Source organism: Plectropomus leopardus, chromosome 18, assembly GCF_026936395.1.
Source record: "Plectropomus leopardus strain MGB_pleo_1.0 chromosome 18, ASM2693639v1, whole genome shotgun sequence".
NCBI lineage: Eukaryota > Metazoa > Chordata > Actinopteri > Perciformes > Serranidae > Plectropomus > Plectropomus leopardus.
The window spans coordinates 7,129,118-7,145,581 of NC_142193.1; the positions used below are offsets into that span (position 1 = coordinate 7,129,118).

Sequence of the window (16,464 nt, forward strand, 5' to 3'; positions counted from 1 at the left end):
ATTAGTGGGTTTAGATGTTTCCTGGGCAATAATGGCAAAAGAAAAACAAAATGCATCATCTGATAAACAACAGGAAGTGAGTTCTGCATTCGGAAAAAGTTTGCCCTCCCTGCCAGCACGCACAATTTTTGCAGTCCTCGGCTGTAATATGTGCTTGTCAGCCTGTTAAAATAGCTAATAAAAACACAAATAGTCCTTGTTCATAGAGATTCAGAGGGGGTGGATGTATCCGTTAGCAACAGAGGCAGACAAGAGGGGTTAAAAGGACAAGTCATGAGGCCTACACGCCGTGAGCCCCTCCATCTGGAACCGAGCGCCGCAGCTTAAACTTTTCCGTCGACCAAAATCTGTCACACAGCCATTTCGCTGTCATTTTTTTCTTAAATTGCCCGATACGCAGGCAGCAATGACAGTCATCTCGGAATGTCATCTGAGCGAACAATTAACAGAGCAGCAAAAATGTGAGGTCAGATATAATTAACATATGTGCTGCTCAGCTATAATTGCTCAAGTCTAAAGCAAGTAATTAAATCATTCAAAGTGAGCCACACAGACAATGAGTGAGTTTTTCACATCTGCGAGGGGAAGGGGGGCATGGAAGAGCTGGTACGCCCTGCTCCTCTCCATCGCACCACCCCTGGGACCGCATATCCACTGCACACACATACACAAAATGGAGAACCTATAGACGCTCTGCTCACAAGCGTCTGGCAGAAATAGCTAACGCATAGGGGGATGCTACGTGCACTCGAAGGAGAAATGGCGTCCGCTCCCATGAGCCAGGAGAGATCCTTCATCTCTGCCTTTATTCTCAGGAATCACAGAAGTTCACTCACATGCTTAAGGTGCTCCTAATTGACGGCGTAGAGATCCGCTCATTATGATACATGCATCGGGCCGGCCTGTCAGACAGAAGAAGGTGGAAGGGAGCGGCATTAAGCGAGTGGCAGGAGCATTATCAGTCTATATTTCACAGGTGTCAGCGGGGACTTGTCCCCGTTTCGTCCTCTGGGTGTCATTTATTAAATGAAGGAATGAAAGGGATGTTTAAGGTAGAAATACAGGCCTGCTTGGACAAGGGATTATATATTGTTATGGGAAGAAGAATTGCATTTGAACCTCGGATACAAAATCCAGTCTCCAGGGTATTTCATTAATTCATTTTCCCGGCAGCTATTCATGGTCACATATACACAGCATTAGGTGGAAGTTCCTGATTAAACCTGGACGGAGTTCTGTGCAAATTACTGGGCTGAGGGATCCTCCACACCAGCATTTAAAATGGTGAGTGACATAAATTGCTACAAATCTGAAAAAGTGTTTACTTTGCTTGCATACAAGTTTTAAAATATGACATGAAGCCGTGCAATTAACCAAATGCAAAGCAACTGACACTTCTGACCTTTGAGTCAGAGAGTCCAAAATAGAGGTAGGAATCTACCATTTTAGTTAATTTCAAGTCCACCTAATTAAACCACAAACGATGTTGTTTGTAACAGATTTTTAAGATTTGTATTTCAAACATGCAAATAAAATAAAAAATAAAAACAGATGAAAACAACAACAGAAAACCTAGGAGATGTATTAGACATATTAAAAACATAAGTATTTCATGTGCGAAAAGGAGTAGAAGGAAGTAAATACTCCCAAAAACTCAGTAACTTAGTATTTAACATGGATACTGCTCTCCAGAGCAAAACATAGAGTTGTTTTCTCTTTGTGCTTCTTTAATGTTACATGTATTGATTTTTAGCATTGTAAGAACATATAGTCATACATACACTGACATTTGTAAGCACCAAAAAAGGTTTAAAAAAATGATGCACGCATTGGATGATAAATGTTCGGTGCTGGCCGGAGGAGTGTTTAAGACAGAAAGATAGAGTCTGCACATTAGTTAATGCTCCCATTAATGTTTTTTAATCACCACTGAGGTAAGGTAATTAAAAAGCATTCATTGGAGCATTATTTAGTGTTTGTAAACACCCCCCCCTTCCCTCGCCCTCCACATCAAATATTCAGGAAAAAAAGAAAATGAGAAAAATTATAACAATAATAGTACATTAATAAGAGGGACAGTATTCCAGATAGGTGGTCAGACATTACTTTTAATGTACCTTTTAAAGAAAGACCTTGTTTTCTCCTCAGGTGTAATACAGGCTCCATTTTAAGGGGGGATGTGTATAGCATGTACTTGTACTTTTACTTTCAATACTTCAGTACATTTCATATCCTAAAATTACTTTTGATATACTAAGTATAGTAAAGATCAGTTACTTTAAGGCTTTGACTCAAGTAATATGGTAATAGGTGCCTTTAATTTATACCAAAGTCATTTTCTGGTAAGATGTCTGTACTTTATTTACTTGCTGTTTATAATGGTTTTCTTGATGACCCTGATGAATAATAACACTACAAGTGTTGCTGGAGCTTCAACTTCTGCTGATTTATTTCCCTTCTCTATGCACCTTGATAAAAACTAAAGTTGTGCCAGAAACTCCACCCTGCTTCTAGTGCATGAAAGTGTTTCATATTTCCCTGAATGTATTTGATTTCCCTCAGACCACATAGGTTAATTTCTCCAAAGCAAGCTATTTTCCATAACCACATTTCAGGTGTAGGGCCATCCATATTCTTCCACATGAACGTAATCACTCTCGTAGCCCGGAGCAGGCATATATTAATCAAGGGCACTGCCTTGCGGCCTGCGGCAAAGTGATCAGGATAGATGCCTAACATACAGTACAGAGCTTTCCCTCCAGTGGGATCTCTACAGCAGCTATAAGTGAGATCAGGCTGACTATGTTATATACATGTTTTCTGATCTGACATTGCGATAGTTAGGATTCTGATAGTTTTGTGCAAAAACTTCTTATCAGGGTCTGAGAAAGATTGTAGTTTGGGTTAAAAAAAAAGTTATAGGTGTGTGTATTGTTAATAGAAACCAAGGTTAACTGTTGGTGGAATAAACCATTTTTTAAACTGTGTAGATTCCAGAGGGGGGTGTAGGAGGCACGTCTCCCTCAGTATTTAGAACATTTGCATTTCCATATCCAATAAAAAAATCAAAGTATCAGGGGATGTTTGTCTTGATAAAATTAAAGACATTTCCATCATAAATTGATTAGGGCTGCCCCTTGAAAGTGGAAATTCAAATCATCAGTCAGAGACCCCTCGATCGACTGAGATTGCTTCAAAATGAGCAGTCGTTTTTTTTTTTTTTGCTGCAGTTTCATGCTGCTCTTTGATACAGGGAGCTACAGACATGCAGGCAACATCACAGAGGAGAAAACTAGAGAGATCTTCTGCTTAGTAGTGGTGAATTTATAGCTCACAACAACTTAATTCAACACAGTCTTTAGCTTTTGTTTGATATGTAGTGTCACCAAAAAATGTTGCATATTTAGGACCCATGATTGGGGCCATTTGCTAGTTTACTAACTGTACTAACTGACACGAACGCTGTGTTGTCACACCGAATGTCCAAAGGAGCACATTTATATTTTTTATTTTATGGAAAACAAAACGAATATTTGTATTGAATGGCTACATCGCATTTGCCTCACCCAATTCTGAGTCGGGCACAGCCCTAAAATAATGCAGAAAGACAAAAACTGATGCAGAAAAAAAAATATCCAGAATGCAGAAAAGTAAGCATTTGATGCACAAAAATTCGCGGATATATGTCCCCATCAATGTTGAAATGAAACGCCCTTTACCCATCCAACCAGCCTAACCTCTGCTGAATTTGTAGATTCATAGCAATTGTCATGCCACTTCCCCCTCTGACAAGAATCATTCTTACCACTGCTAGGGTGCTTTTTCCCTTTAACCCAAATAAATCTTTATTAGGCACGAGGTGGCACTGGTATGAGATTTTCATAGTAAGATAACTGTCTCACAAAATATTGTGGTTTCACAGTATCATGGTAATACAGACTTATTATTATTACCACTCAGAATTACCTTCTCAGATAACCCTAATGAAAACATTAGGGTTAGATTTGGTTGAACAAACATTACATTATCATAAATGAAATTTAAAAATATTGCTATATAAGTAAGTATAGTATATAAGTATGTGTTAAAAGTCTTTGACCAAGCACTATACAATACGCATTCCCATTCATAAATTCAGGCAACATGGAGTCTCCAGTCCACCTAACTTGTATATCTTTGCACCATGAGGGGAGACTGGAGCACCCAGGGGAAACCCACACAGGCATGAAGAGAGTGTACAGCCTCCACACAGGGAGGGCCACTGAGTCCTTCCTGAGGATTTGTTTCTGTCAAATGAAGAAAGGCACTGGCAACTTTTGACATTATGTTCTCAGCGGACCACGGACGAGGTCAGAAGCAGTATATCATCTTTTTTCTTTCTTTGCCTTTTCAATGGAAAAACGCTGCCACAGAGTGCCTTGTTACAGTATGTCTTCTTTTCATAATAAACGAATATGCTTTCAACCTTTCTGACCCAGGGACTGAGGCCTTCCCGAGCAAATTCAAAACACTTTGCGTGCGCTCTGTTCTTGACATTTAAAACCATATGAAAATGAAAATGGATCCCAATTAGAGCTGCGGGAAGCATAAGGCCCTCTTGGTTCTCTTAGTAACTAGCTGGTTTAAACACTTCGCCCCTACGAAATGCCTTAAAAATTGACCTTCTCATTCGGCGGGCAGCGATAAAAGCAGCCTTGAGTGGCCTCGGATCAAGCTATTTTGATCGTCGTCTGTGAGGATGAAAATGTGAAAGTAAAAATAAGGCGAAGTATAAGGGAACATAATCACACAGCGTATAACTGCAGAGGTAGCGCCTTGCACTTAAATGTTCAGCATACTCTCGGTAAAGAAACATGACATTAACCACCAGGTATTAATGTAAATCACAGGAGTGGAAGACGCTAATAGCCACTTTAGGACAGGTGATCATTATTGAGGCGATCGTCGGAGGATTGACAGTGTGTGCTGAATAAAGCCTAAAAATATATGAAATAATGTGAGTACATCCTACAGAGCTCCTGACATAAACACAGCAGTGCTGTAACTAATGTGAAGGGAGGCTGGAAGAAAAAAGAATGCTATATTTAAACTTGAGGGTGCCGAGGCCGGATGTCGGTTGGATCACCTGTTGAAGAGCATTCATTTCAACAGGGGGACAAAGGTCAGCATCCTTGCTGGAGCTTTGATTGGCAGGCGGGGGAGCTTGATGCCCAGAGCAGCGGCCCAGCGGAGCAGCCAACGGTGGCGTGTGGCTTGGCTGGGCCACATTTCTGACTCAATGCTGACTAACTGAGTGTGTCTGCTGACAGTGTGTCTGACTGATAGGATCACCCCGGGAGGCTCTTCCAGGGCCTTTACAAAGTGTCTCTGATAGGCCAGGCCCGTAGCACTGCCGCGAGGGCCCGCCGACAAATTAAATTTAAGCCCTGCTAATGCATAGCGTAATCATAGAGTGAGGTGGTGATAAATTTTTCAGCGGGGTTACCATGGGCGCAGCAGAGGAAGAGCTCGGTGCAGAATCTGAGATGGCAAAGAGAGAGTTGAAGCGGCAGCAGCAGCAGCAGAGAGAGAAATAGCCGAGTGTGACCTCAGCTCGGCGCTGACAAAATCCTGCACTAAGAAGCCAAGGACTCGTATGAAAGAACAACAATAACACGGCATTATGAGATGTAACATTTTGCGACGACCTGCGTTTCCAGGGGGAAATTTGAAAGAAAAGCAATTTCACATTAAACTATCTGACACAATGCAGGTCTGTGGAGTAGAGGAGGGGGGAGGCGGGTGAAGAGGAGGGGAGGCAGATAGTGAGGCGTGTGTGTGTGTGTGTGTGTGTGTGTGTGTGTGTGTGTGTGTGTGTGTGTGTGTGTGTGAATGGTTGGAGGGGCGGCAGCGGTGGCGGCGGCGGTGGAGGTGGGGGTGTTCAGGAGCTTCCCTAACAGCCATTGGCCGACTGGAGTGAGACACACACATCCCCTCCGCAGAGTTAAAAGGGATGGAGTGGATGAAATTTCAAAGCCTCCCCTGCAGACACACACTCTGCTTTGCACACATCAGCACTGAGATGTTCAAATATTCGACTCCGTCGTTCCAGCCCTGGTTTCATCTCCTGTACGCTAGTATCAGACATGGTTCTGCTGTGATTAATGAGAAAACCAAACCCAAAGAAAATGGCTCGACATGCATGTGTGTGTGCACACAAGTCTTCCCGCACGTCCAAAATGTCCCTTTTTTCCCCCTTCCATGATGCTAAAAATGCTTCCTAATTAAAAGCGATGTGTCTGAGTCGTATACTTCCCATGATTACTTGCTGCAGGCGGTACAAGAAAGTGAAAGTCACAGTAAGATAAGAAAGGAAGTGGAGGACATTCACCTATTAAACTCCATTCACTTATTATGACCAACAATGCCGCTCTGATTAACTGGCACATTCACATCGTTACAAGACGAGAAGCGTCAAACAAAGAGTAACTCCGCTGCCCTCCGCGCAGACAATAAGGAGCCCTCGGAGGTGCTGCTTGTTCAGCTCACACTCCTCCGCTTTTTATTTCCCTGACTTGACAGCCTTGATTTGACCACTCGCCTCCTTTTCTTTACGAGCATCCCTCACACTGAACATCTGTACGGCCAGCGTTGTTGCAGTCTCCGCCGTAAAACAAACAGAATTACATCCCAGCAAATCAAGTGATTATGCCGAGATCTCCTTTTTCTTGTTGTTGTTGTTTTTGTTTCTTTGTTTGCTTTTTTTTATGATGGCAACATCTTTGTTGCTAAGCAGTCGTTGCTGTGGTGATTTTGCACTGCACTTCCCAGAGATCACAAGTCAGTCAAAGAGTGTGGCCGGGGCTGTGACGTCTTCCTCCCTGAATTTGATGAGAGGGAACTTTGACTTCTGTGTTTTTATGTTATCTGAATGCTTCACATTCGGTTATTCTTTGGGGTTTTTTACACTTGAAGCATGAAACGCATCACTTCATGTGCATCAAACAGTATTTGTAAAAGCTATGCAATACTCAGCCACATGAACGCACAATAAAAGAGAGAAAATCCACCAGATTATGGTCTTTTATTGTGTAACTCACTGTAAAATCTGACAAGTGAATTTTACTTTAAAAAATCAAGGAAAGTAATTGTAACTTTAGTCTTAATTTGAGTTGTTAATTTTACTAAAAAAAATCATATAATTATATATATATATATATATATATATATATATATATATATATATATATATATATATATATATATATATATATACGTATATTGCATTTTGTTAAGTTGTTGCAACTTTAAAATTACAAGTTAAATTAAATCAATATTTTTAATTTTAGAAACTTCTGTAAACCAAGTTTACTGTATATCTGTATTCTGTTTATTATGCTACATATCTGTATCTGCTGGTTGCAAAATAATCAGTCATATTTGTATTTTCTTAAATATGTTAACAATACAGAACTTGCAGATCTCCTACTTCCATCACAGGCAAAATCCTCTCTGTCAAGATCAAGTTAAGTCAGACTCACTAGATTTACTAAAGTTGCTAACAACACAAGGTGATTTCACTTGTCATTTTTAAGTTGGAATAACTTAATAAAAATAAGTAAATTTCAAGTAAATTAAATTAGATTTAAAGTAAATAAATTGGGATTTATAGTTATATTTACTTTCCTAACCGGTTTCCAAGATAATTTTGAGTAAGATCAACCTGTCTACCTCATGAGATTGATATGAGGAAATGGCTTGACTTGCTGATCTTGAAGCCTACTTTTTCATTCCTTCCTGTCCGGAGATCAGGTTCACCAATTGACTGGTCTACCATCATCCCCCCCGCCCCGGTCCTCTACTGGTATATGTACTCAGACGCACCTCCAGAATCACTGTCACCCTCACTGAGTAATTACAGCGATTAATGCATGGTTGGAGCTCGCCTCTGGCTCTAGACACTCTATCAGGACGCGTGCAGTAATGGATGAAACTCCATTCTTAATAGAGAATCCATATTGTCTAAACCTAAAAAAAATAAAACAAACAAGACTGACTTTACCCACAATCCTCTTGGGCGAGATCATTTACCAGCATGGAAACGAGAGAGAAAGCGGTCAGATTCTTTTGCCCTTGTCGTTGCGCTTGCCGCTGACCTCTAAAAATGGACAACAAAGATCATATCACGACACCAATCCGAGCACCAACAGCCTTTGCACAAATTGATTTAGCCACCCAGAACTCACTCCCATCTCAATGAGGTGGCAGGATGCTCACAGCATATATCACTGTCACACAAGCACCCTCTAGTGAAATGTGATTTTTATCTTTATGAGCTTTTTTCCCCCCCCCCCCCCCCCCGTTTTTCGCTACAGCATGTAGCAGGGCTTGTGATAAGTGATGAGAAATAAAGGGGTTGGCGCATTACGCTAATACAGGTGCTCTCCACACATATGGGTGCTATCACACGGGGAGAATGACATTGTTGTGGTCCTGCGCGTTTCAAAGCGGCTGGCGAGGCAGTAGGGGGCCCCGTGGTATATGGCTCATAGATCACTAATGTGTGGGTGAGAGTTGTCACCAGCCAGCGCCTGGCTGCGAAGCACAACATAGTTTATGGCACACAACCACTAGACGTAAGCATGAATCGTGGCCCAGGCAACAATGAGGAAAAAGCGCACTAAAAATAGATGATAAGCTTTTTTCTTTCTTTTTTTTGCGTGCTCGCCCCAGAAACAATGGCTTCTTTTGATTTTGTTCAAACTGTGGTGGTAAAAGGATAAAGGAAGTATAATTTCTGACTGGAAGTGTATTGAAAGATCTGGATAAATACAGCTGAGAGGGCCCACGCTAACCTGGAACGCACCCTCAGCGAAGGCTGAAAGACACGATAAATGTTGCACTTTTAAGTGTGTGAAATGCACTAAGATAGCCTGGGCTTTCTCCCTTTCCAACTGACAACCTCTGTTACACAGTTAATTACAGCCAAGTGCAACACAGTGCTGTGTCAATTATCATGTGCTTTCTCCCAATGGATATTTTTACTGCCTTGGTTTCACTGCTAAAGTTTCTACCTTCTTTTATTGCTATTCTGCCCAGGTCTCCAGGCTGAATTACATTCGGCAGACAGAGCTGTAAAAACAGAAGGGATTTAAGGATTCAGATTGGTGGAGGGTAACCTAATCTTCCGTAATTGGGGGAATGGTTCTCATTTATATCAGCCTACTTTAGAAAGCAAGCTCATCGGCAGACTGCTATCATCCCAGGCATTTTACTCTGACGATTCATTTTCATAAAGGGCCCGGGAAAGGGAGGTCGGCCGCGGCGGCTACGAACACACATATTAAACCTAATCATCATTAATCAAAGCACTGCTCTTACTTCGCGGGTCGTGGAAATCAACATACACAACGTAAACGCTGCACAGAGATCCCTCATGTGTTTTTTTTTGCCTGAGCCCCCGTGCTGCTGGAGTGCTGTGAAATAACACATTCTGGGCTGCGTCGTCTCAAAATGGAACTAAAATGGTAATCCTCTGCCAGGCGAAGCGTTCTCGCCTCGCCAGATGCTTAGTTCTGAAATTTGCCTAATTGCCACGCTCAGATCAATCCCTTTTACTCTGCCAAATGAATCTGCCAAAGTATGTTGCGAGCGTTTTTGTTGGCCCAATATGCTTTTCTCTTACAAAGATTCGTGTTTTTCGTGACTCCGTCCCTGGGCGGAAGGCCTGGGAGAGGTCGCGGTGACATATCGGCACAGCCGGTTGCGTGTCTATCCCCGCTGACCTGCGTGCCCATTAGCCATGGCGTTGCAGTGAGGGGCACAGGGGCCTTATCCATCTCAGCCCACACACACACAAACACACACACACTGAGTACACCCACTCTTCATATGGCTCAGACACATGCCGTGGGCGGACTAAATGTGGCCCTTTGATCAAAGGGCAGCGTGTGGGAATGGACACTGGCTTATTGACCTCCACACACACTCACACACACACACACACACACACACTAAATATATATTCATACACTGTACTCATTACTGTGAATGCATAAGAAGGCGACTCTTACAGTTCTAGCGTAACAGTTAGCATGTTTCCTGCCAGCAAAAACACACAAATGACAATTATTAACACAAATGTTGAATGGAAAAAGCTCATTTTTGCAGAGCTGCTGTTGTGACGCTGTTGCATATTATGAATGGCAGTTCACTCCACAAGAATTCATCTCCCATCTGCACACACCTCACATCGTCACGGGATGTGACTAGATGACATCAAAAAGTCCAAAATAATAAAATAAGAGTAAAAAAAGGACAGAAGACACAGGAGAGGTTCTGAGTGTAAATATAGAAAGTGACGGATGAATCAGAAGTTTAGTCAACAGAGAAAACCTTGGTTCCAGCTGCCCGGCTGTCTGATGAGACACTCTATGCTTGTCAACAACATCCCCTATCATTCTCGCACAACTATCTACTCACAAAACCAAGACCCGCCCCCTTCATCCCTTCGGCAATTCCACCATCCTCCAAGAGGAACACCTCCGAAAGCAGAATGGGCAGCTCGCGGCGGCAGGAGCAGCAGCAGCAGCAGCAGCAGCAGCGGCAGCAGCAATCTCCTTCCCCCCTTGTCTCTGTTTCCCCTCCCGTTCCCTTTTCCTCTCCTCTCACTATTTCCGTACAGCCTCTCTCATTCCTTTTTGTCTCCACTTCTTTTTCTCCCTTCCCGCGCTACCGCTGCATTTGGCGCGGCAGATGAAAACATAAAAGAGGCAAAGAATTGGAGGGAAAAAAAGAGAGAGACAAACCGACGTTGGGGAAAAGGCTGGAGAAGCCAAATTAGCATGAGAATACTCACAGTGTTGTTGTTGAAGGAGCGCGGGGATGGGAGCGCGGCACCGGTCCCTCCGTCAGATACAACCTGCACACACAAGATTGAAGAGGAAAAAAAAAGAAAACTAGGCTGTGAGAGCGGCAAAGAGGGGAGAGGAGGAGGAGGAGGAGGAGGAGAGAAGAGCAGGACAAGGAGGAGGAGGAGAAGAAGAAGAAGAAGGAGGAGGGAGCAGAGCATCCAAATGCACGCACCAACAGGAGCCCAAATAAAGAAATAAAGGATTCCTCGAGGAATGTGAGTGTGTTTGGGCAGTGTTTGTGTGTGTTATGAGTCGGTGGTGGGGGGTTGTATTTGGGAAATATAAAACACACACACACACACACACACACACACACACACACACACACACACACATGCAGGGTTGCACTTGGGTGCGCAATCACATCTGACAGGTCTGATCTGCGGTCCACCTACCTCCTTATCGCTACCTCACTCATCCACAGCTCTCGCTCTCTCTCTCTCTCTCTCTCTCACACACACACACACACACACAAAACTATCTCTCACACACACACACACACACTCTCTCACTCTCTCAAGCTCTGTCTTTCTCTCTCTGCTGCTCACACTGATGCCAGAGATTCAGCCGCTACAGGGAAGCTATCGCCCTCATCGCTGTATGTTACCAAAAGAGAGGGAGGGCACCGCTGGATCTCCCACACGCCCACGCCACCCGCCCGCTCCCCACCCTCTCCCCTCTGCCACCTCGAATGTACAGAGAAAGAGAATGCTTCAATTGAATGAAAGCAATCCCAGTGGCATTGAGGCAATTATAGAGGCTGCTGGCACTGTTTTCTGCTTTTTTTTTTTTTTTGCGTCCTCCCTCCTCTTCCCGTTCCCTCTGTCCTCTCTCAGGCTGACGGAGGGTCTGTTTTCTCTCTCTTTCAGTTTCTCCGCACTCTAGACATATGCCACTATTAATGTAGCTTCTGTCACTTCAGCTGGTCACATCACTCCCGCTTCCACCTTCCTCGGCCTCCTTCCCGCTACACCTTTCCCCAGAAAACATCCACAAAACTCCACCTTGCACATTCTGACAGCACCATTCAGCTCCAGCAGCTCCTGAGAGGTAAAATATATTAATCCTCCCGGCCTTATCAGGTCTTGCAAGGCTAGTGCGGCACAGCACGGCACGGCACAGCGCCGGAACAACACAAATGATTCAGGAGAAACTTTAATAACTGTCTTTCAGGTGTGGGGTTTTTTTTGGTTTTTTTTGATGCATGCTGCTCCTGTTTTTTCTTCTTTCCCTCTTTTGAAAATCTAGCAGTACATATATCACCAAAAAAAAAAAGGGGGAGCTGTAAGTCAAACACCTCAGCCTCTAATCAGGTAGCCCTCCCTCCTTCCCCTCCACCCCCGCACATTGCATCCCTCCAGCCACTACTGCACTTTATCTCCCCTCAATTAACATCTTCTGAGCGAGCCTCTATTATCTTAACCACACAGAGCAAGAGAGGTCCTCCGAGGAGACGCCGTGGAGGACGGCTGAGCTGTGGACAGAGGGGCTCCCAGCCCTGCTGCCGCCGCCGCCGCTTCAATTCGCAGGCCTAATTAAAGCCCGAGTCAGACATGACAAACTGCAAGCAGAGGTGCTACAGAAACAAACACCGACAGAAGCGTCGCCTCCTGCGCGGGTGCGCGTAGCCCGGAGGATTCTCTTTGTGAGGATTATCTGCCAGAAAACAGGCACGTTCACGTCAACGTCATGACAACATCATCTAAATCTCTTTTGACTGTTTGCTCGGTTTGATCATGTTTATTTTCAACCTTGTGTATAGGCATCAACACAGTGTCATACTATAAACTATAAACATAGTGGCAGAGACACAATGCCACCTCGCTAAAGCTCAAGGATTTCTATAAAACAGTGGTTTCCAACTGGTCCAGCTATGGGGTCCAGATTTCTCTATTCAAGGTCCACACATAAGATAAATTACCACATCTTCAATTCAATTTCACTAAATGTAGACAAAATGGGCTTTGCACACAATGAAACAACACATATTAGAAGAATTAAGTTCAATCACTTAAAACTTGGAAGAAAAAAAGTGTTGATTTCAAAAAAGTGCAATATTATTGTTTCAAGACCAGTGACAAAAGTGCTGCAAAGGCACGACATGTTAATAAGCCAAATAACACCAAGAACAAAGTGATACAATGTTGTTGTAGGTACTGAGGGAAAAAATGTCACTCTATGGCAAAAAATCGCACTTCAATATAAAAGCTCTGAATGATACTTCTTTCTAATTGTTTACTTCAAAGTTTACTTTAAAGTTTACTTTAAATTTTTGTTACTCAATTTAGTGAAGTCATTGCAACTTAAAAATGGCATGTGGAATTACTTTGTGCTTTGTAAGTGTTTGCTTTCTAAGTGTGTGCTTTTTAAGTTGCAATGCCAGTAAACCAGTTTAGTTTGACTTAACTTGATCATCTCAAAGACAATTTTGCTGATCATCATTAATGATGAAGTTCAGAGATCTGCAAGCTCTGTTTTATTGACATGTTTAAGAAAATACAAATATGATTAGCTAGTTTTCACCCAGCAGAATACAGTCATTTTTAAGTTGCAACAACTTCACAAAATTAAGTAAATATAATCACATTTTAAGTAAATTTAACAATTACATACAAAGTAAACATAAATTAAGACTAATATTTATAGTTATTTAGATTTTTCAAGGCAATCGGTTTCCTATATTTTTTAAAGTAAAATCAACTCAACAGATTTGACATTGTATATAAGTGATACAGTTGGTTGACATCATCTTATAGATGGCTAATTTCCGTTTTGTAGAATGCCCCCTGTGCCCTGTTTCATCTGTTTGGTTGCCCTCACCAACTCCAATTTCACCCTATGAAGCCATCAAACCACCCATTAAGCCATCAGGCTGCCCTCTTTGTCCTTGCTCCCGTCTGACAACAACAGCGAGAGCCGGTGTACCCCGCACTCTCACCGCCGAGGTAGCCTGGCGATTTGGCCGGGCTCCGTCGCCGACTTTGGCTCAAGCCAGACTATTAAGGGTATTCTATTACTGTTGGGTTAACCTGTCACGCTTGGCTGTGGCTCTCTTTATTGTCTGGCCGCTCTGAAAGGGCAGGGGATAAAACTCCATCAGCGGGACAAACGACCACACATGCCGCCATTCATCAGACGCCCGGGGTTTCCCCCCGTGGACTACCACGAGACACCTAACGCTGCAGGGGTAGCCTTCGCCGCTCCTTGAAAACGTGAGCTCCCTGGGGCCAATCTACACAGCCAAGGATGGACAGAGTGGCGTCTTTTGGTCAAATCAGGTTTCTCTCTTTAATCATGACTCGGGGAATAGCAGTTCTATCAGGGCTGAAGGAGCGAATGTATTGACTAAGATCAGGTAGTGCAGCAGGCGATTGTGGGGAAGTGATTAAGAAAGCAGACTAGTGATCAGTGGATGACAGGGGTCAATCCCCTGTTGGGCAATTGGGTAGTGGCCTTGGGCGAGGTACTTAGCCCCAACACACCAGCTAGACACTCAATGGTGAGAGTGGATAAAATGTCAAATTCAACTTCACCCTTCGCAAAGGTTCAAAGCAAGGAGATGACAGCGAACGCTTTGGTTATTAAAAAATTCATATCGTAATGAAACAGCCGTGTTCCATCTTCACACATCCCCCTCCAGCAAACACGCCGCTCCTTTTTTCATGGGATCCATCAAGGGAGGGCCACAATTAAGTGACTAATTTGATTAGGAGATAATGTGAGTCCCACTTAATGGAAAGGACAGACTTCACAACACAGGCAGATTAGTTTGGTGGATGCCTGCTTATTAATTAAGACAGCCCTCCGTGTCCATATTAAGTCAAATGCACAGATGCAGTTTTAATGGGTCAGAGTATGCACAAGTAAGACAAATGGAAATCAGCATGTGCCAAAAACAGACGCCGGCGATGATGAAAACTGGAAATGACCATGAAATGTTTTAATTAAACTTGAAATAACTTGAAGTTGGGGTGTACGCTTGCATTATTTACCCATTCATAACGTAATAGGTGGCTGGACTTGTTGTTAAAACATGCCAAAGTATTTCTTATCTAGAATTTCACTGTGCTGCGTCTGTGTTTCCACTGTGTGTCATTGCACACCATAGCAACAGCCAGTCATTATACTCGTTCAAAATACCTCCCTCACCGTCATTCAGCTTTTTTCTCTCCAGTACTACATAAGCCCTTCAGAAGAACTCCTGCTTTTCATTTATGATTCAATCTGCATGTTGAACCACTGCTACAACTTGTGCTCCAGCCCTTAGAAGATTTGATATAAACAGACAATGAATAATTTATTGATAAACTAGTTTAATATTTGAGCAAAAAACAAATAAATGGGGCCAACTTTCTTTTTTGTAAACTCAGATTAGTGCTGAGTTCTCGCCTTGACTGAGTAGCTTTAACATAAAGGATGACATATGTAGACGACAAGGTTTCTGTGTGAGCAACTTTGTACCAAAGTCATTTTCTCTTTGCTTTCCTGTGTGATATATCTCTTCTGAAGTCCAACAGATTTTCTTTGTAGTTTATGTCCTGCATGCCCCAACGGTTGCACACTGACAATCAGCCAGACGGATCTCCGGTGCATCGGAGTCCCCGTAGGAAAAGGTAAAAACCACAACCGAAAGCATGAGAGATTACTGTATTTGCGGCAGTCCTTGAGTTTGTGCTCGGCGTCGGGCTGGCGTGCTCAGCTGCGGCGGTGCTCTGTCATTCTGGGCACACCGCACACTCCCAAGCGCTCTATTTACGGTGGCCGGATCCCTGCTGCGTGGAGCGGGAAGGGTATAATCTCCCAGCGGTATTCTGGGTGGTGAATCTGCCAGTGTTGTCTGTGCATACCAATGGCAACCTCACCTCTGTCTAAGGAGTTATGATGTATAAAGAAAAGGGAAATAACTGCGAGCCAGTCCATGATGCGTCAAGATGTTGCTGGGGGAAATGGGGGTGTCTGGAAACCCCCAGTGGAGAAATATATTCACATCACTCCCATCAACACTGCCAGTGCCAGTGTTACCACTTTGGCGGCTGCTACTCCTACCACCTGCCTCTGTGCAGTCACACTGCGCTGGATTCAATCAACCGGCCATGTAAAACAGCTACGTAGTGTTTATGCATGCGACCACCTGCAGACACATGGCTCATTCAGAGGGCTATGGTTGTCTCAGTACGCACCAACGTGATGGAATTTCATTTGACAAGGGGGGCATTCCTGCAAACAGAAAGGTTGAGGAAGATGGAGGTTAAACACTGGATTACACGAGAAAGGAACAACTCCCCAAGAGAAAATACACGGCTCTAAAAATCGGTTTAGAAAGAGCGCATGGCTCATACATGCATACATACATACATGCATGGTATGACAAAGCCCCAGAGTGAGGAAGCGTAATGAAGTCACGCAAGGGGCTAGTGTCTGCAGAGCGAGGTGTCAGGTGACTTTCCTCCTGGCTATATGTGCGTCTCATTGGTATGTGCGACGCGATGAGGCCTTGGCTCTCTTCTGATTATGATGTCTGCTGAGAGCCGGGCCAGCCCAGGGTGAGAGCCAAACCGACAAGGCTGAGATG

The 16,464-nt window shown here is 43.5% G+C and overlaps 1 protein-coding gene across 3 annotated transcripts in view; it reads right to left on the reverse strand.

The window, feature by feature from the left end:
• Positions 1–16,464, reverse strand: part of LOC121956111 (RNA binding protein fox-1 homolog 3-like) — a 575,995-nt gene that overhangs the window by 289,848 nt on the left and 269,683 nt on the right. The window contains exons 1-2 of one of the 3 annotated variants that reach the window (XM_088069452.1): positions 11,065–11,250; positions 10,838–10,900 (exon numbers count right to left, since the gene is read on the reverse strand). The gene's annotated coding sequence lies outside the window, so the exon portion shown is untranslated. Of the gene's footprint in view, positions 1–836; positions 879–10,837; positions 10,901–11,064; positions 11,251–16,464 lie in introns of those variants that run through there. The other 2 variants (XM_042504225.2, XM_042504223.2) reach the window with 2 other exon arrangements.